Source organism: Sciurus vulgaris (genome assembly GCF_902686455.1).
Source record: "Sciurus vulgaris genome assembly, chromosome: 4".
NCBI lineage: Eukaryota > Metazoa > Chordata > Mammalia > Rodentia > Sciuridae > Sciurus > Sciurus vulgaris.
Genome location: NC_136464.1, coordinates 48,928,815 through 48,956,384, shown reverse-complemented (window position 1 = coordinate 48,956,384; position 27,570 = coordinate 48,928,815). Strand labels below are relative to the sequence as shown.

Sequence of the window (27,570 nt, the reverse complement as noted above, 5' to 3'; positions counted from 1 at the left end):
GAGGGTGTGCCTGAAACAAAACATTAAAAGGAGGGGGTGGGGAGGGGACAGGAAGCTCTTCCAGCTTTGGGGTCGCACCCAGGAGAACCTCTTCCCGAGCCAAGAGGAGATGGAGTCTGAGCAGGGCAGGAGCAACACCCCTCACCCCTGTGGTCTCGGGGGTATGGGTTCCCTGCAAAGGAGGCCTGGGGTCTCGGGAAGGCAGAATGTAAGCAGCTCCCGCCAGCCAGGCCAGCCCAATGGTGCGCACTGGGCTGCTGCGTCGATCAGGGAGTAGGAGGAGGGCTGGCGCTCAGCAGGCCTCTCTCGGCCACACTGAGCAGCCTGGAGAGGGTCTGTTTGCAATTACAGCTTGTTTTGATTATTAGGTCAGAATATTCATCTCCATGGGCTTATGATAAAAGGCCAGAGCAAGACGGCATTTCTCATTCCAGACGAAGTCTCCCTCTGTGTGTGTCTCGTGTGCATGTGTGTATGTGTGTGTGTGTGTGTGTGTGTGTGTGTGCGCGCGTGTGTGTGTACATTTTTTGCCTTTGCCTTGTTTAACCAATTAATTCAGTCCTTGGCTCCGGGAGGGTGGTGGCTACAAGAGGCAACCCCAGAGGCTGTGAAAGCAATGACCCTGTGCGGGGAGTGGGGGGCCTTGGCGGCTCCCAGGGAACTCCACCCAGTGAGGAGGCCACAGCAGGCAGACTTTTGACTCATCCAGAAGCAAACAGGCTGCCTTAAGCAGGGGACGATGAAGGAGGCAGTGCTGAGGAGTCTTGGAAGCGCAGGGACGCCTGGGAGGGACCTCGGAAGCCAACTGTCTAGCCTTCCATGTGCCTTGTTGCCCCCACCCCCGCCCCCACAGGTCGTCAGGCAGGTTTGCCCCCATTTCTCCAGGGCTGGGGAGCCCACTACCTTTCAGGTCTCCTGGTTCACTGGACGTCAGTTTTAGAAAGGCGAATGTATCCTTTCTCATGAAAGCAGTGAAGGTGTGACCTCTAAGACTTCGCTAGACCAAACATCCCTCTTGCTAAACGCGCTGAGTGTGAACGGGTTCATGCCTCACGATAAACCCAAGGAAATGCGGGATTCTCCATGCAGTCTGAACAAGAGCAAGCAGAATTTCCACCGCCATCCTTCCAAACAAAGAGTCCTCTCTTGGTGGAGCCTGGGCTGCTTTCTGGAGGGCCCTGTTCCAGAACTTCTTCTAATCCTAAAGGAGAAAATGTTCTCCCTGGGCTCAAGTGGAATCATGGCCACTTCTTCCATGAAGGGAGTTCTCTTCTTCAGTCCTCACAGCTCAGGTGGATCCTGAAGACGAGTTCCTGGGGTCTTCACTGTGATTCTGAAGAGCCCCCAGAGTCTTCAGGACCAAGGTAAAAAGGGACGGGAAAGAGACAGGGAAGTCACGAGCCCTTGGTCTCAGGCAGCCGGCTTGGCTTTCTCTGCCCCGAAGACTTCTGCAGTGGGGAAGGAGACAGAGACAGAGAGATAGACAGTGAGAGAGGAGCCAGACAGAGACAGAGCCAGACAGGGACAGGTGGACAGACAGACAAAGAAAAATGAGAGACAGATGGAGATGAGAGACGTGAGAGAGACAGGGACAGAAAGTGAGAGAAAAGGAGAAGAGAGAGAGCAAGAACAAGAGAGAGCTATGCAGAAAGACAGAGAGATAAGAGAGAGAGACTGAGAGACTTGAGGGTCTCCTTCAGATCCCTTGAGGGCTCATCCCAGCAACTCTGGGAAACAATGTGATCGACAGGATGATCATTTTGCAAATCAAGGACAAAACCGAGGCTCAGAAAGACAGAAGTCAACAAACTAATCAAGGTCGGCCCTGGGGAGAAAAGGTAGGGAGGTTCTTGGGGACGAAGTCTTGCTGGCAGGCCTTTGAGCAGGCCCAGGGGTGCTGACCGTGGTGTAGACAGCATGGTCATACAGGCAGGACACTTTCTGTCCAAACTGGGTCTTTGAGACTAAAAAGTGATTTATTCATATTTGCACAGGCACAACCAGAACTATCCCTGACAAACAGGGCCTGTGTTCCTCCTGCCACAGAGGCCTCCAGTCAGCCTCAGGGAAGCCAAAGCCACCCCGGAGCCAGAGTTATCTCTGAAGGCGACACACAGGCTTCCTCACTGTCTCAATCCTCCTTCTTGGGTGCGGATTTCTCTCCCATTTGTCCGTGTGTCCCTGCACACCTCCTGGATGACCTGTGGGTGACCCCCAGTGCAGCTCCGCACATTTCCAGTGGCTTTCAGGCACCGCTGGCCCACCCCACATGGTACAGAGCAGACACTATAAGGGTCAGCCTGATCTCGACTTGGGCCTGGAACTGAGCCTCACTCTGACGCAGGCCTCTGCCAACATGGCTGCTCTCATGGTGCTGCCTCTCCACCACGGTTGGCCCAAGTCACATGCTGGATGGAGGAGTGATTCCCACAATGCCAAAGGGCCCTGTCAGGAAATTTGGCTTTGTCCTCTTCCAGTCGTTCCGAAAGATTGGACTCATTTAATAAGAATGCTTCCTAACGCGCAAAATAATTATTATTGTTTTAAATTAGCAAGAATAAAATCCCACCATCTTTTCCCCTAAAGCCACTTCCAGAGAGACCATGCCGTAAATTCACGGCGCCCGAGAGGAGCTAGACAAACAGCCCACAGAGCACAAGGAGCCGCTGCAGTGAGGAAAGTCTTGATCCATATTTTTCCCTTAAGGGAAGGGGAGGGAGCTAAAGAGCAGGGAGGGATGTTTTTTTCCTTTTCATTTTAAAAGAGAATCTTATAACTCTTTCCTGCCACTGCTCAAGAGACGCCTGAGGCGCAGCATGTTGAGCTGACAGAGAGAGGGAGACACAAAATAAATTTACCTGAGGGAGGTGGCCAGAGGGTTACCTGGCGAAGGCCACCAGCACCATGCAGGGCCAGGCCTGGCTCCCATCCCTCCACCCCTTCCCAACCTCTGGGGCCAGGTGAGCATCGTGAGGCGGAATTCCAGCCCCACCGCACCCACTCTGTGAGCCTGGCCAGCCCTGTCCCCTGTGGGCCTGAGTTTCCCCTTTTGGTCCATGTCCTGGCTGTGAGGTTCCCAGAGAATCATGACTCCTCTGTAAGATCATGTCGTCTCGTCCGTGCGCCACTCCACCCAAATTCTCGGTGCTCATTGGGAGAGACAGCCAGGCAAGAGTCATGCCCCCCACAGGCCCTGGGGGCTTGTTTACGTACATGCTCCAGCACCCCGAGGCAGAGGAACAAGCAAGGGATCCTGATGAGCAACCCGATTGGGACTCGACATATAGTGGGATCAGCATCCGGTCCCTGCGGCAGGTCCCTCCTCAGGGCATTTCGTTCACTCCAGGGGTGACTGAGTCCCATTGGTCATCCATTCATCCATCCGAATTGACAGGTGCAGATGCAGCAGTGTGACCGAGTCACTCCAAGGCGGAGTGACAAATGCTGGTGTGGAGGCAGCTGGGAGGCATGAGCTGGGAGGAGCGGCTTCTGAATCTGGATGGAGATCCCAGGCGCGCAGCCATTTGCCCCGAGGCTTAGAGGAGGTCTACCAGCTCCGTGCTCTAGAAGGAGAGAGGGGACAGCACACAAAGGGACTGAAAGCATGAGGAGGCTTTTCCTTCCACGCAAAGGGTCTGGAACTTCCTTCTGTAGGGCAAGAGGGGGCACGAGGAAGCACAGTGGAGGTATCAACAGTGAGGCACTTGGCAAGACAGGTACCCTCTCCTTATATGTAAGACAGAGATAAGATGAGCATGCACCACCCAGATTGACACAAAGGGACGTGGACATGCCTGGGAACATAGCTGCTCCCTGATCACCTCCTCCGAGTCACCCAGCACACTGCACATTCTCATGCTTGTACCCGTACGTGCGCACACCGCTTCGCCCAGCCCAGCTTCCCCGGGGTCAGTCCTGGTCATGTTTTCCCCTGCCAATATTCCCAGCTCCGGGACAGTCTCAGCGCTCGTACTCCCCCACCCCAGGCCCACCACACCCTTCCTCCCTGGCGGTTCCCCTCGGAAACTCTTGCTCAGTCTCGGGAGTCAGCCTGTGCACATGTGTTTGACTGAGCAGGCCCGTGTTGCTTGTGGCTTCATTACTGAATGTTCTCAGGCATGGGTGGAGCAGGGGAAAGAAGGACCCTCTGGACCACTTGTGATGTGAGCCCCAAGCCTCCATGGGAAATGGGGACCGGGGACAGGAAGTCAAGGTAGAATCAGGGAAAGGGCCCACCCTGCAGGTAGGTCCAGTCCCTCAGGTAGGCCCCACAGGCAAGTCTTGCAAAGCCCTTCATACCCATGTGTCCCCATGGGGAAGAGTCCCAGTGGTCCCAGATCAGTTCACATTGACTGAATCCCACCATCCTCTGCCAGTTGGTTCCAAAACTCCCTTACAACATCAGCTGCCACTGTCCTCCTTCCTGCCCTGCTCAGTCCCATCAGGTCCAAAAGGCCACAGACACAGACTATAATGTGAAACAGAATGTTCCTGAACACTGGGAAGTGATGGGAAGTGAGAACGGCACAGAACAGAGCAGGAAAAACTGAAAACTGGTGATGAGCAGGTAGCAGGAGCCCCGTCAGGTGGTGCCTGTGGCCTGGTCCTTCTTCCCCACCCAGGATCAAGCCTGGTTTCTTCATCTTCCCTTGTCTTTGAATCCCTGCATCCCCTGCCCCCTCCCTCTTTGACCTCTGTAGAGAGGACAGAGCAGGTGGGAGGCAGGGAATCCTGGGAGCCCATTACCACTGTGTTCTTTTTCACAAATCTTCCCCCAGAAATACGGTGAGTAAATATTACCTCTTTTATGGGTGAGGAGTTCGAGGCTCAGCGAGGTGAGATGAAATGCTCAAAGGTCCAGATTTAGGAGTCGGCTCTCCTCCACCCACCTGCCACCCACCAGTTCATTCTTGGACACCAATTGCCTTTTCCAGAGTAAGGGCTCCTTGCCTCAGTGCCCACTGTCACTTCGCCTCAGAGGGCAGAAGCCCAGGGGTGGCAGGACCTCCAAAGCTGGGTAGTGGGATCCTGGGCCCTGGGTCTGAACCTTTCTGGTTTGCAGAGGCGCCTCCAGGAGCAGCAAGTCACGGGCACAGTGAGCTCAGGGAGTTTGACAAATGTTTATGAAACCTTTGTCATACGCAGTTAATGATCCTGATTCGGACCTGCAAAAGCAGTCACTCATGCCATGTCCCAGATTTAAGGAGCATTTTATTATTAAGCGCCACTCCACAAATTAACATGGAAGCCTCGGCCCATTTGTCAGCAGGGCCAACGCCCCTTCCTTGTTGGTGGGAAGGTTTTCATCCTGAGGCTGACTGGCCGGATTTCCTACTCCACCTGCCTGCCTGCTGCACCCCATCCTGAATCCTCCAGCCCCCAGCCACCAGCAGCTATCCCTTAAAGATCCACCATGAAGCCACCATGGCCCCTGATCCCTGTGCCTGGAGCCTGAGTCAAACAAGACCAGCGGTCCCTCCCTGGAGGAGGTGAGGAAAGCTGCTTCCAATCCTGGGCCTGGACATGTTGAGAAGCACAGATGCCTGGGCCTCAGTCCCCAATCTGAATTCTTAACAGATGCCCGACAGGTCTGAAGATTCATATTTGGGAGCCACAGAGTCTGAGGGAATGAACCTCAGCTGCCTGCAGGCCAGTTCTGGCCTTGCCCCTGACCCTGTGACTGTAGGCAGATCTTTTCAGTTTTGCTCAGTGTTCCCATCTGTAAGTTGGGCACATCGTTTCTACCTCCAAGTGGGTTTTGTGACTATACCATCCCACTTGACCAGAGCCCACATTGTAATAACGCAGTCAACCTGTCTCTGCTGTTAGGACTGCGCCTTCAGGACAGGGAACCACGAGGTCTCTTTGGAAGACGAAGGCAGTGTGAGTCACAAGGACCATGGCACAGCATCACGATGTATGAAATGCCACTGAGTTGCCTACCTAAAACGGTTATTTTAGTATACCTGAATTTAACCTCAATACCAAAAAAAAATCAAGTTCCTTTCCATCCTAAATTGATGACTTACCAGACTCTGAGCCTTTGCTCAAGCTGTCCCCTCTACTGGTTGGCTTCTACTCACATCTCAGGGTTCATCTTGGAAAGCGTTTCCTGCAGGCTCTTTGTGGTGTCCAATGTGTGGTGTCCTCTCTCTGAGAGTGAGTTCACTGACAGTACCATGTCCACGTGCCAGCGCTCCAACTGAGGGCAAGGTAAGGCCAGGTCCCAAACGCAGCCTGGCACGGTGTAGATGTAGTAACTGGATGGAGGACTTAGCTCAAACTCAGTCCTGGTTTTAGAATCAAAGCTAGTACAGCCCAGCCCAGGCACACAGTTACTCAAGGAGTGAAGGAGCAAGCCCAGGCCCCCCAACCCTGCAGGGGCCCCTCACCTTCCTGTTCCCTGTCAGTAACTCCCCACAACCTCTGATCCTCTACTTCCCAGCTCACCTGGCCACGGTCTGCCCTTCCTGTTTCCCTGGTACAAAGCTGCTGACATTGTCAAGGGCATAGCACACACAGGCAGTCAAAGGCTGGTCCTAGGGATCCTTGTCCTCGGAACCTCCCAACAGGGCTTCAGCTACTCGGATCCTGGGCTCTCAGTGCTCCTGCTGAAAACTGGCCAGTCACATGCTGGGTCTCAGTTCCCCTGACTCTAACACCAACAGTAGAATAGCCACTTACCGATCTAACACCACTGTCACTGAGTGAGGTGACTCAGGTCAGGTGGACTTTATCCTCCAGGTTCCTGGGTCCAATCCCAGCTCTGTTCCTCACTGTGTGACCCTGAGCAGGTGATTTCTCCAGGCCACACCCGTGTTCTCTTTACAAAATGGGAGTGACTCTAGTTCTTACTCTCCAGGTCTGTAGGACTTGGCAGGACTTGGCCCAGAGCACCCAGAGCACTTGGGAGGGTGAGCTCTGATTTTCAGAAGTCCTTTCCAACCCTTAGTGGCCTTCCTTTGTCCTTCCTCACAAAGTGGAGGACACTAGCACATCATGATACTCATCCTGAGGAACCATCCACCCCTGGCAAGCTGGTCCCCAGGACATTCAGGATATATTGAGCACAGGCCTGGAAGGCCTGGGTTGGAGCCTTGGCTCTGGGATTTGTTAGCCACTTCGACCTTGCATGTATCACAAAACAGAAAAGAGCTCTTACAGAGGAAGGAAGAGCTCCAGAGAAAGCTGAAGTGGGCCTCGCTCACCCAGTTGGGAGTGACCTGTGGGTGGTGAAGAGCATCCGGGTCCAGGGCAGGGGTGGGCCCTGGCTCTGGCTCATGGTCTCAGACCAGTCACTGCCCTCACTAGGCCTCTGTCTACTCAGTCATAAATTGGGTACATAAATTCCTCCCTGGCCCAACCCTCAGGAGGCTCATGTGAAGGGGAGCAAGGAGCTGTGAGCTGCACCATCAGACAGGGGGACGGGACACGGCACCTGCCACTTACCAGGTAACATTCTCACACCTGAGCCAGATGGCCAAAGTGATGCAGCCATGACTCCCCTGGAGCACCAGGACGACACCTGATTGGCAGCGATTCTTGGCTATCAAAGGCATTTCAAAATCAGGAGGGCCAAAGCAGGACTCTGCCCTCCCACCCGTCCCCAGATCTCTTCCTCTCTCTGAATATTAACCCATAATCCAGGGGCTCAAGGTCACAGTCCCGCACTTCATCCTCAATTCCCCTCTCCCCTTCCTTCTCTGTCCCCTCTTTCAACAAGGCCTACCAACTCTGCCTTGGGTGTACACCCCAAAGCCACCTCTTTCCATCCCCACTGCCAGCCCAGGCACAGCCACCAGGACCTGGATTGCACAAGAGTGGCCTGACTTCTTTACCCTCTTTAATGCTTGGGCCCCTACTTTCAAATAACTTGAAAAGTAATTGAATCCCATCAATTATCTGCTTATACCCTCTGAAGTCTCTTCATTTGGTTGGAATAAAACCTAAGCCCCTTTCCTGCCTTGCAAAGCCATGTGCAACCTAATTGTTGGCTCCAGTCTACCCCTGACCACTGGTGGGGACAGATTTGAGCAGGACATGTTCTTCCCCTTCTGGGTGCACCCCTCCTGGTCTTATCATTCAAATCTCAAGTTAAAGTGCCCCTTATGCTATGGTTTAGATATGGCTTATCTCCCAAAAAATCTAGTGTTGGGAGTTTGGTCCTCAGAGTGGTGACATGAGAGGTAGTGGATCTTTAAGTGGTGGGGCATGGTAGGAGGTGGTTAGGATATTGGGGTTGTACCTTTGGAAGGGATAAGGTAGTTCTCCTGGAACCCAGATAGTTCTTGCAAGAGTAAGTTGTTTTTAAAGAGTAAACCTGACCCCTAAATATATCTCTGCTGCCTGTGTTGCCATGTGATCACTTTCAAATGAGCCCCCGCCAAGATGTCATATGCCATGAAGTGATGCAGCCAAGGGGCCTTTACCAGAGCTGGTATCATGTTATTTGGACTTTCAATGTCCAAAACTGAGCTTTGTAAACCTCTTTTCTTTATGTTATCCAGTCTCTGGTGTTTTGCTACAGTAAAGGAAAATTAATATACCTCCTCATAGAACCCATCTAACCACCCCAGTAAGGACCTTAAAAATGACTCAATAACCCATCAGTCTCCCCAAGTCTTCCACAGAGAGATTGCTTGACCACCCTCCAATATTTTCGTATTTGCTTATTTTTTGTCTTTCTCACTTCCCACAATGCTGAGAGCAGGAAACTTTTCCTTACAACTGCCAGGTCCAAGTGCAAACACAGGACCTAGCACATAGTAGATGCCCAATAAATATTTTTTACCTAAATGAAGTCAGGAAAGGATGAGTGAATGAGATACAGCTTCCCAAGGCCTGCACTGAATACAAAGGTTTACCTGATAAAGGAGACCGGGGGCCTTGAGTAAAAAAAGTTCCCTACTGGAGGTACCTCCCAGGCAAGGGAGTAGGAACAAGGAGCTTTATACTCCAAGGTTCTGCTGCTCTATTTCCTCTGCCATGAATGTCCCATTCCCTCTTCACCTGGCTGGACAACTGCTATTCTTCCTTCAGTACTTAACTCCTATCACCCCTGACAAATCTTCTCTCACCATGTCAAATTTCTTATTCTTCCTCTGTGTTCTGTAGACCTGCATCCCTGCCTCTAGACTAGGTCTCATCTTTTAATCTGCTGCCCCTCAAGTGCTAGAACTGAGTCCCAATAACTTCTGGACACTCACTGTGGAGTTTAGCATTGACATCTGTCAAGTTCTGCCCAGTATCCACGCAGTCAGTCAATGAAGATCAGGCCAGTCTTGAGGGGACACGGTAATGTACAGATGAACACTCCTCTCCTCAGGAGCTTACAACTGAAGCAGAGAAACAAAGAGGGTCATGTGACAAGCAAGTGTGCTTTAATGAACATAGTATAAAAAGTGCTTATTCATTAGAATAAGCAAAAACAAATCAAGTTATAAAGTGACTGATACACACAATACCATTTACATGAAAGTTTAAAACCTGAAAAAACAATATGTATTGTTTATGAACACAAAAATACATGATTAAAAATGGCAGACAATAAGAAGAGACACCATCTTGGATAAAAGATGTGGAGAAATAGAATTGTGGAGTCCACATAGAGTCACAAATATTTCTATAGTATTTTATGTTTTAATAAGAAAAATTTGAAGTACATCTGCCATAATACTAAGAAAAGGTAAAGCTCAGTGGGTAGCCCTTGGTTGTTTATTATAATTTGCTAAGTCGAATCTATGGGTTTGAAATATTCCAAAATCACTTTATATTAAATACTGTGGAATTACAGAAAAAGCCTCCAATCTGTTGAATGAGTGCATGACAACTGAATGAATGAGTGGTGGGTAGGTGGTGGTAGATGGAAGGACAGAAGCATACATGCATGAGTGGTAGGTAGCTGGCTGGCTGGATGGGTGGATAGATGGACGGATGGGTGGATGGGTGGATGGATGGATGGGTGGATGGGTGGGTGTATGGGTGAATAGTGAATAGGTGATGGATAAATAGAAGAATGGATAAATGGGGGATGAAAAGACAAGTGGATGGGTGGGGGATGGATGGATAGGTGAATGGATAAGTGAATTAATGAGTGAATTGGTCAAATGAATGAGTGACAGAAATAGCACTAGTGACTCTCAAAGTTTATCCTATTCATTCCACATTTGTTGACTATTTAACCACATGGCAAGCCGTATGCCAGTCCCTGGCATGGTTTATATAGAATTCTGACAAGTCCCTTCTTCCCAGAAGCTCAAAATGGGGACCAAGATCCAGACTCAAGGTGCAATGTTGCAGGCACACAGGAGTGTCCACTGTGCTCAGGGCCACAGTGAAGGGAGGAACACACTCACCAGGAACTTTTCCACAAGAGAAGCAGAATTTCTTCATGTTTTTGAGTGATGTACTGTCCTCCTGGCAATGAGAGCCTGGTGTCCCAGCCGACATGATGCCTGAACCAGGCAGGGTGGAATATAACCATGGAGCCTCTAGGGAAGACTACTGGCAGGAGAAAACAGCAGTGGAAGGTAATGCCAGCAAAGAAAGCCGAGGAGGGCTGCAAAGGGCCTGAACTGCCGCAGTGGGAGGTGACACCTCACTCTTAGACCAGAGATGCTCAAATTTGACTGGAGACATCTTGTTAGACTGAAAAGGAGGTAGGACCAGGAATCCGAATGGATCAATGCGCCCTCACCATCAGCCAGGTCCCCTCTCCACCTGACTGTGGTTAAGGAAGAACCAGCAATAACTAGCTCAACCACGGTTATGGGGAGGAGCTCCCTCCAGGGTCCCTGCCTGTGTCCTGCATGTCCTGCTTGCCAGCACCAGGGCCTGCATATGGGCACAGAGCCTGGCAGGGAAGGGAGGTAGGTCCAAGCACACGTCTGCACATTGACCCCAATGGCAGCACATCTTTATCTCACCAAACAATTCTCCAACAAGAATCTTTACTGCTCGGCACAGTCTCCCAGCTAACGAGGAGAGCATTTTTCTAATTACATTTCCCTTGAAATCCACCCGGGTTTGAGTTAACACCTCTTCAGCCTGCCAAAACCTAAGTCATTTTAAAATTAGTTCTGGAGGTTTTGCAAAAACCCCACCGGGATGCAGTGTTTTTTTCCCACCAAGTTTTGTACCGAAAACTCTCCCCAGACGTCCAGTGTGGCTTTCCTTGGAGACCATGTGGAGAGGGCCCAGGAAAGGCCCACATCCTAGCCCAGTGGGACCAGCTTTCACTCAGATCTGGGAAGCAGCCCCCACAATGCTGCTGGATCGATAGAATCATAAGTGCGTTTTGCCCTAAGCAGTCTCTCTGATACTTTTAAAAAACCATGTGGATGGGAGAGAAATGCAATCCATATGGTTTTGAATCATTAACACTTAAATCATCAAAATAGAGGTTTTTTTTTTTTTTTTTCCTGGAGAAATTTCATATCCAAGGCGCCTTTAGCAGCTCTTTAATAAACTATTTAAAATTCTGTTGTTCCCCCTAAAACATGCAAGCACATGCCCACATATGCAGCACACGTACACATACCCCAGTGGCTCCGAGAAGGCACCATTAGGAAACACAAGACATTAAACACCAACTATCCCCAAGACAGAGGTGGGTGAAAAGCCTCTCAAGGTACTGTCTGATCACTGGGGGGATGATGATATCTAATTAGCCCAATTGTCCAGGTCAAGAGTCCATAGAGTTTTGAACTCATATGTATGAGTCCCTTAATGGTACCAATGAGAAAACTGCAGCCCAGAGAAGGCTCAAAGTGGTAGGAGTCACAGTGGAATATTTCAGGATGAGGAAATTGCATGGGCAAAGTGCCAAGGCTGTTGCCCATACAACTAAATTGTAGGGTGTGAGGTAGGGATCAGGCAGGAAAGAGAGACTGGTAATCATGGCACATATTCCAAGCTCCCCATAATCTCAATAATACAACTCCCTCTTTTAGCATGTGAGTCAGGGCTGTGGAAAAGGGGATCACCTTTTGCACACAGATCAGCTCATAAGTCTTGAAGCAATGGAGAGATTGACTTAGAAAGGGCGATCCACTGAAAGATCTCTGCAGATCTTGGGAGAAATGTTGATGGAATGGATCTGAGCACAGGAGGAGAAGTACACCTGACAGGTATTTTGGAGACAAATTGATGGGATTAGGGGACTAATTAATGTAGCTAGTAGTGGAGAAACATCAGAATTTTATTAGTTTCCTATGGCTGCTGATTTCCAGAGCACAGTGACTTAAACCACAAATTCTCTTGTATTGTGGGGGTCAAAAGTCCAATATGAGTGTTACAAGGCCAAACTCCAGTGATCAGCAGAGCCAACTCCTTCTGCAGACTCCAGAGAAGCAATGACTTCTTGCTTCTCCCACTTCTTATGTCAGTATTCTCCGAGGTGTGGCCACGTCACTCCAGTCTCTTGATTCTTTGCCACTCCTCCTGCTACTCACTCTGACCCTTGCATCCCTTTTATGAGTACCCTTGCAATTATATCAGGTTCTCCAGGTTGGTTAGGATAAACTTCTCATCTCCAAATCTTAAACTTAATCCTATCTGCAAAATCCCTTTTGTCACATAAGGTAGTAGTCAGATTCCAGTGATTAGGGTTTAATATCTTGAGGGAATGGGCATATCGTTCAGCCCAGCACAAAAATGAAACTCAGATTTCTGAGTTTGGAAGCCAAGTGGTGCTTTCCACCAAGAATAGAGGACACTGATAGGGAAGACAATGAGTTTGATGTAGGAAATGGTGATTCCAAGGAGAAGCTTGGAAGATACCCAGGAAGGGAGTCCCAATAGGGAATGACCCACATGCAACCAGAAGAGAGGAGGGAGATGTAATCTGAACTTGTGACTTTTAGGTCTCCAGCATTACAGACATAAGTGTATTCATAGGAATAAATGAAGCTTTTGTTATCTCACATTTATTTCCCAGGCAGAAAAGGAACAAGGCAAAAAAGCAGGGGAAGAGATCATTTTGGATATGAGACAGAGGAGGAAACATTGAGGAGATCAAGGCATGATCAGACACTTGAGTTAAGAAAAGAGAGCAGGGCAGAGGACAAGGTCAGAGAAGGAGTCTGGTAGGGAAGACCATAACATCAGACACGGGACAGAGGAAACAAATGGGATAGGACAAACTTTGCCCTCTCACTGGTGGCCTCAAAGCCATTTGAGCAGAGAGGAACAAGTGACCAGATGGGCAGAGGTTTGGAAGAGTGGTTTAGAGGTCTTGGAGAGTTGGGTGGTTGATGCACGCCTGTAATCTGTAAGACTGAGGCAAGAGGATCACAAGTTCAAGGACAGTCTTGCAAAGACGTATTGAAGAAATGGAGTCAGTGAGGGACTGAGCTGGTATGCATGCAGAAGGCAGGGATGGGGAGAGGGTGGCGCTGCAGAAGAGAGATGAAAATATTAGTCCCTCCTCCTTTCCCAGACCAAGAGAAGGATAAGGTGGATGCCAGCAATTGACAGCCTGAAGACAGAAGGCGAATTCCTCTGGATCCTGTACAGAAACAGGAGCTGAGGTTATGAGACGAGACTGGGACAGGGAGAGGCTAGAAGTGTCCGTGGGGCTGTGGGAGGGAAGAGAAGTCTCTGAGTGGCTCCATGGAGAGCCCAGCCTGTCTCCTACCTCAGGGACTCTTCCCCGGTGATGCATTCCTTACCCTTCCATACCTTCCAAGATGTGAAGCTTAGAAAATGGAGCTTTCCCAGGTACAGCTCAGAGGGTCAGCAGAGCTTGGTCTCTGCCTTACCTTCATTGTTCATCTGGGACAACGTCAGGTTGAAAATCAGCAGCTGGTTAGACATGAGAGGAGAAGAGGAGGAAGCTAAGAGCAGTCACATGTGAACTTGAACTTAAACATGAATCCCTTCCTCCTCCCCTCGCCCAGAAGCCTCAAGCCCTGCCTCCCTCCCAGAAGTCCTAAACTAGATCTCGGTGCTCTGTGTGACCTCAGTCAACTCACTCCCATCTCTGGTCTCCAGGCCTCCTGATGAAATGAGAGACTTGGCACCAAGGGCCTTTCCAGCCCCCAAGGCCTCCAAAGCACAGCCTTGGACATGGAGGAGCTGTCTGAGTTGCCCCAGGGAGCCCCAGCCTCCTTGGAGACAGGCCCAGGACTCTGTCATTTCGTAAACATGATGCAGGCCTGTTTGGTACTGCATAGCTGTGGTTTTCTGTTTTCCCCAGCAGTAGCTACAAGGCCAGGGCTGCAGCTGAGACAGACCAGCAGGGAGGGAGCGGAGGGTGGGCGGGCAGCAGCAAGGGCAGAGAGAGAGAGAGTTCTCTGTTCTGCCTCCTCTTCTTGGCTCAGAAAGTTTGCAAAAGGGAAAAAACCCACAAGCCTCTTAGACTCTTCCTCCACCTCGCCCCACCCATCCCAAAGAAAGAGGTACTTTCTCATTTCTTTTGCAGCAGAAAACACACGCTCACCAGTCTGTCTCTCCTTGCCTGTCTCTCCTTGCCTTAGAGCAGATACCAACTCACTGCCCTTGGGCAGGTATTGGAGGGAGAAAGCAATGCCCAGGGACCAATGTGGGTGAGAGGGGAAGCCCTCACCAGAAGCTGCACAGGCCAGTCTGTTACCTGAGTATACTTCAGCATGGCCAGATCCTCAGTGGGCCTGGCACATAGTAGGCCTAGATAATTCTGGGTTTGGAAGACAAGCAGAAGTGAATCTGGGGAAAATACAAGATCATCCTTGGAGAGAAGCAGCAGGCATGCAGGGCATGACAGATGAGACTGGCATCCTGCTCAGATCCTTTTCCCTGGGGCCTGTGGAGCGTCCTCAGCTGCTGAGGGGTGGGTGTGTTGTTAACAGCGTACTACATCTCCTCCGGCTGAGGGGAGCTGTCTTGCCTGAAGATGTCTGGGAATTTGCCACCCTTCCAGGGGGTCACTCTCTGCCCTTGACTTACTGATGCCAGGGTTTCGTTCCCAGCCCTTCTGCTTTCAAGCTGGAAGAAATCTCTGGTGCAATTGCTATTCCTGAGCTCCCCACAGGATGAGAAGCCTGCATTTCACATCTCTGTGTAGCTCCTTCTCCTCCCCATCCTGCTCCCCTCACTGCCTTACTGGATTCTCCAGAGAACTACCCTCTGCACACTGCTCACACAGGAATCCATGCTTCAGCCTGTTTCTTGTGAAACTGACCCGAGACAACAGGGAGAGCTTTCCAGGCAAGCCCCAGCTCGGGAACAATCTTTGCTATCTAAAGCTAAGGGAGTTGCCAAGCTGCTCACCCGGCAGCAGGAGAAAGCAGAGGGCATCGACAGCTGGCATCATGCAGGGCCAGAGCTTATTAGTGTAGCTCTACACACCCAGGAGGCTGGCGTGCTCGGACTACAGCAGTAGCAGATAGGGTCAGAGCACAGTTCAGCTGCTGAAAGCCTCAGAGGCCACCGAGGCTGCAAGAAACAAAGACCTACCTCAGCTCGAGCACGACTGCTCCATTCAGCCTTGTCAGCTGGCACTAACATAGACAGAAGATGTGGACTCTGGATAACCCAGACCAGGAAATCACAAGGCAAAGAATCTGGAGTCCAGGATAAATCGGCACCTATTGGCTGAGGACTTTACCAATAGTACAAAGCCCTTACCTTACCAAGGTGACCCCAGAGCATACAAATTTAAAAAAAGAAAAAAAAAAAAGGTAGAACAAAAGTAAGAGCAATTATAATAGAAACTACAAGATATATAATACATTGATGTCTGAATGCCCGTGCAGGTCAAAGCATGCTGCTTGCCCATCACATACAATTCTTTCATTTAATCCTCCCACCACATGGGCTAAGTATAATCTCCCTGACTTTCATGCACTCATGCACACGTGTGCGTAGCACATATGTGTTTGCCTGCCGTCAGGAAAGTATAACGTTCAGTGCCCCCTTATTCATGGGGTATATGTTCCAAGACCCCCAGTGGATTCTCAAACCAGTGATAATACAGAACCCTATATATATATTCCATTTCTTTTGATACCTAGAAACCCAATATAAAACTTAATTTATAAATCAGACACATTAAGAGATTTATAACTAACAATAAAGTAGATAATGAAAACAATATACTATAATAAAAGTTACATCAATGTTCTCTCTCTCTCTCTCTCTCTCTCTCTCTTTCTCTCTCTCTCTCAATATCTTATTGTATTTTTCACCTTTTCATTTAAAAGAAGGATTCACAGCTTCTCTTTGGCATGTCCAAATTACCAACATTATTGTAGTTTGGGGCCATTATTAAGTAAAATAAGGGTTACTTATACATGAGCACTGTAACATCACAACAATGGATCTAATGATTGAGACAACTACTAAATGACTAAAGGGCAGGTAGGGTATACAGTGTGGATACACTGGACAAAAGGGTAGTTCATATTCCAGGCAGAATGGAGCAAGACAACGCAAGATTTCATCACACTTCTCAGATGGCATGCAGTTGAAATCTAATTCATTCTTTCTGGAATTTTTGATTTAATATTTTCAAACCACAGTTGCTCATGGGTAACTAAAACCTCAAGAAACAAGGGAAGGATTCTGTATGTACACAGAGCATACCTCTACAGGCTGCTGTTTTGATCAGATATTGAAGCATGAATACAGCACTATGCACATCTGAGGAAGAGTTGAGGAAAGACACTTAAGATGACAGGCAGCAAGAACTCCCCATGCACCCTCAGGTCTGACTTGATGCCTTCACCCTCCTCAAACATCCAGCAGCTACTGCCCAGCAGCTAGAGCAGGCAGAACCAGCATGCTGCGCATGGCCACCTTCCTGCCCAGGGCCGTTGCTGCCATTGCTCTCCACGATGGTGACCTCCCACTCTCCCAAGAGGGCTGAGCCAGGTTCTTGAGCTGTAACAGGAAGCTGCCTCAAAAACCATGCCTGTTTGTCTGTTCCCAATTCTCATGTTGAGAGACACAATGTGCCCGGAGGCCGTGACTCCTGACCTTCTATGAGGCCAATAACAAAAGTAGTGGGTTTCAGGGACTCAGAGATTCCTAAAGACACCAGAAGTCTTCAGATAACCCCAAAATTGTCCCCACCCTCTGACTCAGGTTGTGTGTTCAGCATTACAACAACACTTATTCCTCACTCTGTAGGTCCCATGAGAGATGCCCTGGTCCCCATGAACATTCTGGGACACTTGGCCTTAACCCAAGGTTCCCAGGCTCAGAGCATGGAATTTGGAGTTCATAGATAAGGATTCACATGGCACTGATGTGGGGGAAAGTGACCTCCAACTTGCTGCCCCTCCACCACAATTCTGGAAGCATCTACACTGTCCCCGAGGACAAAGCCTCAGTCTCTGTCTCTGTATGGTTGTTACAGGTCATACTGTGGGGATATACAAATATATCCCCAAATCTCAGTGGCTTCCCAAGTGCTATGCTTTGAATATGTCTCCCAGAAGTCTGTGTGTTGAGACCTAATCCCCCAAACCCACATGTTCACGGTGTTCGGAGGAGGGCCTGTGGGAGGTAACTGGGATTAGATGAGATCATGAGGGTAGGGCCTCTACAATGTCAAGAGACCCAAGCTAGCAAGCTTGCTGAGTCTCACTGAGTGATGCCCTCCACCATGTTCAAATAGAGCAAGCTCCATGCTCTTGGACTTGCCAGCCTCCAGAACCATGAGTCAAATAAACTTCAATTCTTCGTAGATTACTCAGTCTCAGGTAATTTTTTATAGCAACAAAAAAATGTACTAAAACACCCAGACAGCTTTATCCTCACTCACACAAAGGTATGACTCAGGCAGGCAGCCCTCCTTCATCTTCTGGCTTTGGCCTCCAAGGCCACTGTAAAACAGGAGAGAACCGGAGGGAGAAGGGACATATCTCAACTGCCTGATCACAGGGGCATGTCTGGGTTTTGTGGCCTGAAACTTGTGCCATTTGGGGGACCCTTTCTATGAAAAACTATATAAAATTCCAAGTGTAAAATTCCCATGGTTACCCCCATAACCACTGTTCACCAAAATTAACAAATACATATTATCCACAGCTCCCTGGAGTGAGGGGCCAGGGGAAGCAAGAGCCCTGGAGCCCGTGATCCATTAGGGCAAACTGCCTCAGCTGGGCCTGGAAGAGTCACATCCTCTTTGCTCACAATCCATGGACCAGAATCAGTCACATGGGACCAGTCTCAGCACAGGAGACTAGGAGCGTGAGGGAGCCCACGGTCCCTGTGAAGGCCTCCAACACAGGAGGCTATGCTCATGACAGCCATAGTGGAGGGTGCAAGAGCAGAGGCACATCTGTGTAGCAAACTCAGGGTCTGGAATGATCCATGCTTTTGCTAAAGCAGCTACAATAATGGATGAAGCAGGTGGGCTAGGGACTCCATCCAACCCAGATGTCAGGAGGATGTGGCCCTAGTCCCAGAGCTGTCCTTTCTCAACAGCAAAAATCCGAGTGGCTCATTCAACCCTCCTGAGCCTCATTGGCCCTGTTGCCCAGGTGCGTAAAATGATCCTGGCTTCCCAAGGTGAAGAGGAAACAGGATCTATAGCCTAAAAATGGTTTGTAGCCAGCCCCACACCATGCAGAAGTGAGGCACACTGTCATTTCTTTTAGGAGGTCAGCTCTGTTGATCTTCCTTACAATTACCCCAAATCCAGTGCTCCCCATGTTCTCCTGCCCATGGGCCCTTGGGGTTGCCTCGAGTATGAAGGCAAACGTTACCTGCCCCCCTAGGTTTTCTCTTCTTCAGGTTGTCCTGGTTCTCCCCCTACATCCCACAGAGACAGGCCAGGACAAGCAGAGCACAATGAGCCACTGATGAATTTACCAGACGGTCTGAGAAGATTCTAGAATATTAGCTCAAGGAGCTCTCTAGAGGTTAGCTTATCTATCTACAGATGCTGGAAATGCTCACCTCCTTAAGGGGGTCCCCAGTGGGTGTTATCAGGGGAAAAGGAAAATGACTGCTTGGCTGTGGTGGGTGCCTTCCCCACTCCATGCAGCCCCGATAGAGCTGCTTTTCAGTCATCATGGGCCGCCCCCACCCTCTCATCCAGCATGTCACACCACATCAAAATAAACATCAGAATGCGCCTACATCCCACTTCAAATATCATTTACATATAACTTCATAGGAGCTGAGGTGAATTCAATTTAACAAGTTGACATGATGTTACGTTGTGCACATATTCAATTAAACATCAGTTCATTTTGACTTTGCAGTCATTTTTTGAAGTTGATCTTTTTTTTCTCAGCTATCAAACGTTCTTGAAAAGACTGAAATCCATAGGCCCTGAGCTGGAGGTGCTGCCTATGGATAAACCAGCGCCCCGCACACCTCCCTCCCTCGTGCCAACACCCAGGCTTTTCTGTCCTTTCAGGGGCCACCCCTCTGTGCCAGCCCTCTGTGCAGCTGCTCCTGCATCTCCAGGTGGGGGCTTCAGTTCTTTCTTGCCCCAAGAGGAAGTGAGAATCCAGAGAGGGCTAGATTCTATGGTTAGAGCAGAGAAGGGAGGAGGGAATCACAGATTTTAAGGGGGCTATTCATGAACGCTGTGAGAATTTGTCTCCGTCAACGTCACAGAACTAGAAGTAGCCTGCTACTTGTTCCTCTGAGCCTCAGCTTTCCCACCTGCAAGTGAGCAAGCCAGACTGGGGGAGGGGACCATTTTATAACTTCTCCTTTACTCTCCAATCCTAAGAGCTTCAATTTTACAGTGTGAGATTTCTTCTAGAACTTTCTACTACAAGAAGATCAGGGTTAACACAAGTAAGTGGGGTAACCTTACCCTTGAAAACTCAATTGTGAAAGGGCTGAAGGCATGTATATGGATTACAGACACAGGTTGGTGTATTTGTTGTACACGTGTGAGAAACACAGGTATGCGAAGACCTTGTGTATAGTGCTGTGTGTATACATTGTGCAAATGTGCACACGTGTTTGCATCCTTTGTGCATGTGTGTGTGTGCAAGTGCATTTGTGCAGCACAGAGAGGTCCAGGGGAGAAGAGATGGCATTCGTGGGTACCTGTCTGGTTTCCAGGTTTCCAGAAGACTTTGCTTCCTTCTGGGAGGTATTCCTGCTGACTGGTGCTTTGCTTCTGCTGAAGGGCATCATTGTCCTTGAAGACAAGGCTGGGCACTAGGCTTCTCTGTTGTTATACTAGACACCAAACACATGTGAGTTATCCTCTACTGAGGTCCTTCCTTCCCCGTCTTCTCTCGACCTCCGAATAACACTTATGAGGTCAGCAACATCATCCCCATTTGCAGGTGAGTCAACTGACCACAGAGGCTCAAGGACATGTGAGAGTAGAGGACTTGGGTGCAAGACCTCCCTGCTCCACCTCCCTGGCCTCCCACAGAAGGGCACACATGTCTTTCTCTGACTTCTTCCATGCCCCGTCTTGTTCCAATGTCAGGCAGGAGCCAAGGTCAGTGCGGGGCATCGGGCAGGAGTGGTGGACAGTAGCCACAGCCCTGCAGCTGGTGGGATGGCACAGAGCCAGAGCATTGGGTAAGCTGGGCTGCTGAGCACCACGGACGTGTCAGGTCTCGCCTCAGTCCGCTGCTCCCTGGGATTAGCAGATGCAGTCATGGAGCCAGGAAGCCATCTCCTCAGAGCAGCTGGGCAGGGCAAGGGTGGGGAGGAGGGAACTACTCTTGAGTTTCGAGTGGCCCAGTGCCAGGGCACCTGGGGTCACTGTGCAGTCCCTAAGACCTTTCCCAAACCAGGCATCACTGGTTGGGTGAGTCTGTGCCATCACTGTGCCTGCAGCCCCAATGACCTGCCAGGTCCACTCATCACCCTGTCCCCTCCCCAAAGCAATCTGAGGAGGTAAGCATTTTGATGACTGTTCATGGAGGAGAAAACAGAAGCCCATACAGATGAAGTGACTGGTTCGAACACATAGTGAGTTGGAATCAGCAGCTGAAATGCTAAGCTCCAATTGCAGTGGGATTCTAACAGAGCCTAGAATAAGGCAGTTGCTAGCATCCAGCACTCCTCAGGTCTCATCTCTTTGTAGCTTGCAACATCCCAGTGAAGTAGACAGCATTCCTTCTTTGGAGAAGAGGAAACAAGCTCATGAGATGAATTTGCTTGCCCAGGGCCACAAAATTAGAAGGTGGCAGAGTTGAATCCAAACCCAGATTTGTCTGCTTCAACGATCTTCCTAATGTACACATCTGGCCAGGATTTGCCTCTGCTTCTTACTGCTTCCTGTTGCCTCAGGGACAACATATAAGAGCACTCATCTCACATTCAAGGCTCTCCACAACTTCCCAACACACCTTTCCAGCTAATTCCCCACTGCTGCCGTCTCCTCCAGCCCCACAGTCACAGGGCTGCATTCCTTCAAACATCCTCTGAGTCTGTAGAACTCTGTCCTGCCAAAGCCTGGTCCATCTGCCAGAAATGCCCTTCATCCTCTTCTCTCCCTGTCAAGTTCCCAAGCCATGTGGTGAAATCAGAGAAAGTAACCTAGAGGAGGAGTCACTTGAGTTAGAGCCTGTTAATCCTCTGGATTCATGAAACAACTTTCACATTCACTACAACGTGATATGGCTGAGGTGACACTGGTGCTTATTTGAATATCTGGTCACCAGACCTGGAACACTGTCAGGGCAGGGCTGGTGAACTGTTTATCTCTGTGTCCTAGCAACCGGCACAGGGCCTGACCTACACAAGTACTCATCAAGATGGTGATGGATGGATGAATGGATGAATGGATAGATGAATGGATGGATGGACGCATAGATGAATGGATGCTTAGATAGAGAAGTCAGTGATTGAACAATGTAATGGATGGATGAATACAGGGATGGATGGATGGATAGATGGATAGATGATGGATAGAGGGATGATGGATGGGTAGGTTGATGACTGGATTAAAAGATGAATAAATTAATATAAGGATGAAAGAAGGAGGAATGGGTGAATTACTCATGTCAATAGGCACAAAACTATGCAGCACCAACAGAGTAAGTTGGCGCCTTATCTTCCCTCTAATCTCTCCATACTTAGTTCATAACTCAAGAAGGCTCCACGCCTCACATCTCTCACAACTTTCATTCCAGGTCAAAAGAGATGTGACAGACCCCTCTGAATAAAGAACAGAAAATGTATCTGACAGGATGGGAAAAGGACCCCCACCCAGAGTTGCTGAGCTCACATCCTGGAACCCAGCGGCTGCACTCTAGGAAGAAGACAGCCTGCCCCAGCCCTGGAGATGAGCTAAGCAGGGCGGAGCTCACAGCTGCATCTTTCCATTAGCTAAGGACTCTTCCAAGCCGGGCCTCTCCCAGCTCCAAATTCCACTGACCAGGATAATTGGAGACTGGGCCTGAGCCCAATGTTGCTTCAACCCCAAAACCAAAACCACACTGGCTTGAGTAAGAGAGACCTTGGGATCAGCATGCAGGAGGGCCAGGGGCAGGAAGAAACTTGACCAACCTCTAGAGACAGCTGGGCCACATCAGGAACAGGTTCTCGGAGCAATGGTTGTGAACAGAGACCATGGGTATGGGTCCCTCTCCAGGAGCACATGGCCCAGACTTCTCTCTGGGTCCCCACCCAACTACCCAGCAGCCTCACATCTGCAAGTGAGGATCTGCCAAGTAAACAGCTGCAGGCCACACTCCAAGGCTCCCTAAGCCCCAGCACTACCCTCAACAGCCAAAGCCACATCCCATCGTCCCCCAGCACGGGGCCCTAAGGAAGGGAAATGCTCATTAATCATAGGGAATCAGCTTCCGGGCAGCCTTGAAGACAGGCTGAGGAGACCAGAAATGGGAGGAAGCTCCCCACCAGGTCTCACAAGGGGTCGGGGCTCCCACTGTGACCCAACACCAGTCCATCAGCCAGTGGCCTCCCTTCCAGTACCTGGGGGACTCCTGGAGAGCCTACTGACCCTGGCTGCAGGCCTGGGAATCAGGAGAGAAGAGCTGCTGTGTCCCTCTGCTGTGACACTAGCATTCTGCTGTCATAAAGGCGTCAGAAAAAGCCACTGTGGTTCAAAGGCCACTTTCTGCAAACTAAAGAAGCACTCTGGTTCTACCTGCATGCACCTTCTAGCAGTCTTGACACTGTGAGAAGAGTTCTTTCTAAGGTCCATACCCACTATCCCTTGTACCTACAGAAGAGTCAGTGTGTCCTGGCCTAGTCTGAGTCACCAGCATTATTGCTGGTGGCATTATTGGGCCAGCAATTTTCTTTTTTTTGTACCAGGGATTGAACCCAGGGGCAATTAACCACTCAGCCACATCCACATCCATTTTTTATATTTTGTTAGGGACAGGGTCTCATTGATTTGCTTAGAGCCTTGCTAAGTTGCTGAGACTAGCTTTGAACTCATGATCCTCCTGCCTCAGCCTCCCGAGTCACTGGGATTACAGGTGTGTACCACAATGCCCGGCTGCACATTTTTTAAAACTATGTTTTCACATGCCTTTAAGTGCAATGGGCAGCTTTTGGTGAAATGCACTGTCCCCACCATTAGTCCTCCTTCATGCATTGCATGAAACCCATCCCTTCTCATACTAGTATTACCAGCATGGCCCCTGGAACCAGTCAGGATGGGCTAGGCTTTAGCCCCCAGGCCCCACTGGCTTACCAAACCACATGTTCATTTTGTGCTTGTGGTCTCTATCAGATCACCTGCTCAGACCAAGCCCCATCTTCTGATCCTTAACCCTCGTCTATGTGACCATACTCTATGTGTCAATACTGCACAGATGCCCAAATTGTGGCCTCATCTTGGAGCAGTTGAGCCTTCCATGTCTCACAGAGTTGTACCTCACCATGACAACAGCAGCACTTAGCCATTTAGACTGGACACAGGTCAGCTGATCTCTTACCTCACTGTGTGAATTTGAACAAGTGTCTTATCCTCTCTGAGACCCATCAGGACATCTGGGGGAAGAGAGGTGGAGATTTCTAGTGCATCCTCTCCAAGGTCACTAGCATTTTGGGTCAACCAGCCATGAGGTGGGCTAGATTGGGCTGGCCATCTGGGAGACGCAGCAAGAGGCCACACGAGGCAGCTGGGAGGTGGCAGCAGGAGCCAGGCCCCTCCACGGGCAAGGAGAAGGGAACAGAGCCGGTGATTTGTAAAACAAATTTCTACCAAGTTCCTCTATGTTCCAGGCATCCTGCTGAGCCCGCTGGCAGCATCCTACAAAATACCACAAGGAGGCAGGTATCACAACTGCACTCCTCTGGCGAGGGAGCCAGGATTCCCAGAGGATGGCCAGCGTGAGAGGACTCGCTGGGACTTGCATCCAGGTTTTCCAAATCCAGAGCTCCACCACTTCCCCAGGTTCTGAACCCAGGCAGGAACCGGAAAGGACTCAGGCCTGAGGGACAATCCAGCTCCTGACTGGAATCAGAAGACAGGCAGACGCTTCAATTCTTGGAGCAGGTCAGACCAAATCTCCAAGTCCTACCCAGGCCGGGGACTCTTTAAAGTCCTCATCTTGTGGCCAGCTCAGGGCCTGAGGGTTGGCTAGTCAGGGCTCCTTCTGTCCTCCCAGAACTCCCTGATCTCGGAATACAACACTTTGAGAGAGCCCTCCCAGGCTACTAACACACCACCGGCGACAGAGAGCTCCCTCCCTCGGAATGCATCCCACCTCTGCTCCTGGTTTTAAAAGAAACATAACTCAGGATGAGGACAGATTTTAGCCACGGGGAAATGGCTCATATGGTCCCCTGTCCTCTCTAGCGCTCTCCCCTCGGCCTCCAGATTACCAAAAACACCTCCCAGATTGGAAACCGAGATCTACTGAGGAGATACACTCCCAGCAAGTGCCAGATCCCAGGGTTGTCATCTCACGGTTCCTGACTGCCTGGTTGGAGAATCACCTGATCTTAGGACTCTCTGTTTTCCCCAGCACAGGCTGCTGCCCACTTCCACTCTGATTTCCCCTGAGAAGTTTGGCTCAGCCTGGGACCTTGGGCCAATCCCTTCCACCCTCCAGGCCTCAATGTTCCCATCTGTCAAATGGAGAAATAATCTCTACAAGTGTTACCTTCCAACTGGCAAAGAGCCCCTAGTTGCTATCTTCCAGATGTGGGGAGAGAGGCAGGCTAGACCAGTGGGCCCCTTGCTGACACGGGGGTGGAGGAACAGACCCCCTTTCATCAGTATCCGCTTTGTCTGGAGCTCACAGCAAGCAGGTGAGTTCATTTTCCATTAAGGACAATTATCTCTTCATTTGCATATGCTAAATGTGACATTTAAGGGAGCAGTTCCTCCCCACCCCAAACAGGATGAAAGTCCAATGACAGGCAGGCAACCTGCAGTTTTGGGCAGAGGTGTAATTGGCTCTTATTAAGGGGAGATGGGGGAGATAGAGGTTTTGAAATGCAAATGACAGCATCACTCTTTCCACTGAGGCCCAATGGGGGGAGTGACAGGGACCAAGCCGTGTGCCTCTGTCTGTTCCACATCTGGGCAGGACAGGCCTCCTAACCCACAAAAAGAAAGGCAGGGAAGCTGCAAAGAGAGCAGAAACAAGTTCTCCGCGGGGGGGCGGGGATGGGACAGAGTGGCACATCACCTCCCCAGCAGCCCCATCCCTGCCTGCCCTGCAGTGCCCACTGCCCCTCCCTACCCCTCTAAGTCAACCATGTCCTACTCCCTGAAGCAGACGCTATCACATGCTCCACCCTGGCTCACAATCCCCTCAAAGAGCTTCATCAGTGGCTACTGTCAAATTTCAGCCACAACCCTGTGGGGCCTGGGCAATCGGTCCCTGAGATTTTTGTCCCCTCCCACCCACCTGCCACCTCTCACTCCTACCTCAAACCAGCGTGAAGTGTGCCTCCCCGCTGCAACCTGCCCCAGTGGTGCAGATAGAATGAATGATGACCTCTTTATCCACAGGACTGGCTCCTGCTGGGGGTGAAGGTCCCTGGAAGCAAGAGAAATTTTGACCCAACTCTGTATGCAGGCACCTGTTCAGAGCTAGCTTACTGATGGAGCTCATGAGGTTAGGTGGCTCCAGACAAAGCAGATACTGATGAAAGGGGGTCTGTTCCTCCACCCCCGTGTCAGCAAGGGGCCCACTGGTCTAGCCTGCCTCTCTCCCCACATCTGAATGCCCTTGTGTACTCTCACTGGAAGACTTCAGCCATCTGCCATGACAATGACTTACAGTACCTCCCAATTTACAGATGGGGAAAAGAAAGACTGAGTGAGATCAACTCCACCCCAGTTCAGCAAGGGAACTAGGAGAAGTAGCACCTAGAAAATAGCTCCTGATTTCCACTGAGGTTAGATTGCTACAGTTTGGCATCAAAGTCCTCCACAATGGTGGCAGTCTTCTGCCTGGTCACCTTACTGATGTGGTCCCAGGTTCTGACAGGGCCCTGACCACCTGGCCTCTTCAGATCCAGCTTCCAAGTCTAAAACCAATCCTGAAAATGTCTTTCCCTCCTAAAGATTACTGACTCCCACCTGCTCGCTCTGAGAGAGTGGAGTCAGATGCCTTTCCCAGCCCTGCTCTGCAGACCCAGGGATCCCAGTGCCCAGTCCCACAGAGGAAGCATGTCCCCATTGCCCCAAACATCCAGGCTATCCTCTACTCTGGAGAACTCCAGAAGGCAGGAAGAGAAGCAGAGAGAGAGCAGAAGGGACCCTGGATCCAAACCCTGCCCCCAGCCCTGACCCTGCCTACCTCTACTGAAGCACAGCTCCTGACTTCTGCCACCTGTCCCATGCCTGCCACATCAGGGGCTCCGTAGACAGAGGACTGGGCTTCACACCATCTTTCTTCTCATGACCCATGATGCTATGGGTGGGTGAGTCTTCGAACCTCGCCTCCTTCTCTGTAAGTAGTGATGACAAGGTCTCTCTTACACATTTTCACATCTAATCCATGGACAGTCCTGAGCAGGTGAAAGGTGCTCAGTCATGCTTTGTTCCTGTCTTCCTTCCTCCCAGGGCCTGAGAGGTGAGGTCTCACACAGCAAGGAGCTCTACCTGAGTATGTGGAGGGCAGAGGCTGAGTCTGGTTCTCCCACTCTCCCTCCTTCCCCAAGACAGCCTCCACACGCAGAAGGAGGTCAGCAAAATCCATGGTGTGCTTTGGCTCCCCTGCCTGCCAGAGGCACATGTCATAAAGAGCAGAGTGTTTAGGTTGTACGCTCTCAGCAGGACACATCAGGGCAAATCTAGAGAGCAGAGGAAGCATAGAAGAGGAGAATCTGGGCCTGATGTTGACCTACGAGCTCCCTTCTGCCTAACAAGCCAGGAAATCACAGACTGAAGGAGCTACCCAGAGGTTCCTGCACTTGACCATGCATTAAAATAACCCAGGACCTCTTACCACTCGGATGCCTATTCACCCCCCAGTGAAATCAGAACCCCAGGGGAAAGAGCGAGACATTGGCACAGTTCAGGATTCCCAGGTGACTCCTGGGAGTTTGCAAATCACTGGGCTATAGTATAGAATAGTAACTGTGGGAAGCTGGCCAAGACCTGACCACATTCAGAGTCCTTGTCCATTACATCTGCCTGCTGAGATGCCACATTCCTGTACCCAGTGTGCAGATATAAAAAGTGAGACCCAGGATGTGGCCATGTCCCCTGAAATA

The 27,570-nt window shown here is 50.3% G+C and overlaps 1 long non-coding RNA gene across 2 annotated transcripts; it reads right to left on the bottom strand.

Moving 5' to 3' along the window:
- Positions 1 to 1,227: 1,227 nt before the first annotated feature.
- LOC306658801 lies at positions 1,228 to 25,882 on the bottom strand. 2 transcript variants are annotated; one of them, XR_013763149.1, is made up of 11 exons: positions 25,775 to 25,882; positions 24,558 to 24,610; positions 23,829 to 23,883; positions 13,671 to 13,803; positions 10,356 to 10,454; positions 9,207 to 9,335; positions 7,450 to 7,546; positions 6,451 to 6,618; positions 6,030 to 6,237; positions 3,214 to 3,563; positions 1,228 to 1,448 (listed from the first exon to the last, which is right to left on the bottom strand). It is a non-coding gene; the product is annotated as an uncharacterized lncRNA (long non-coding RNA). The 2 variants fall into 2 exon arrangements; XR_013763150.1 differs by lacking the exon at positions 1,228 to 1,448 and having other exon boundaries at positions 2,975 to 3,563.
- Between the last annotated feature and the right edge of the window lie 1,688 nt (positions 25,883 to 27,570).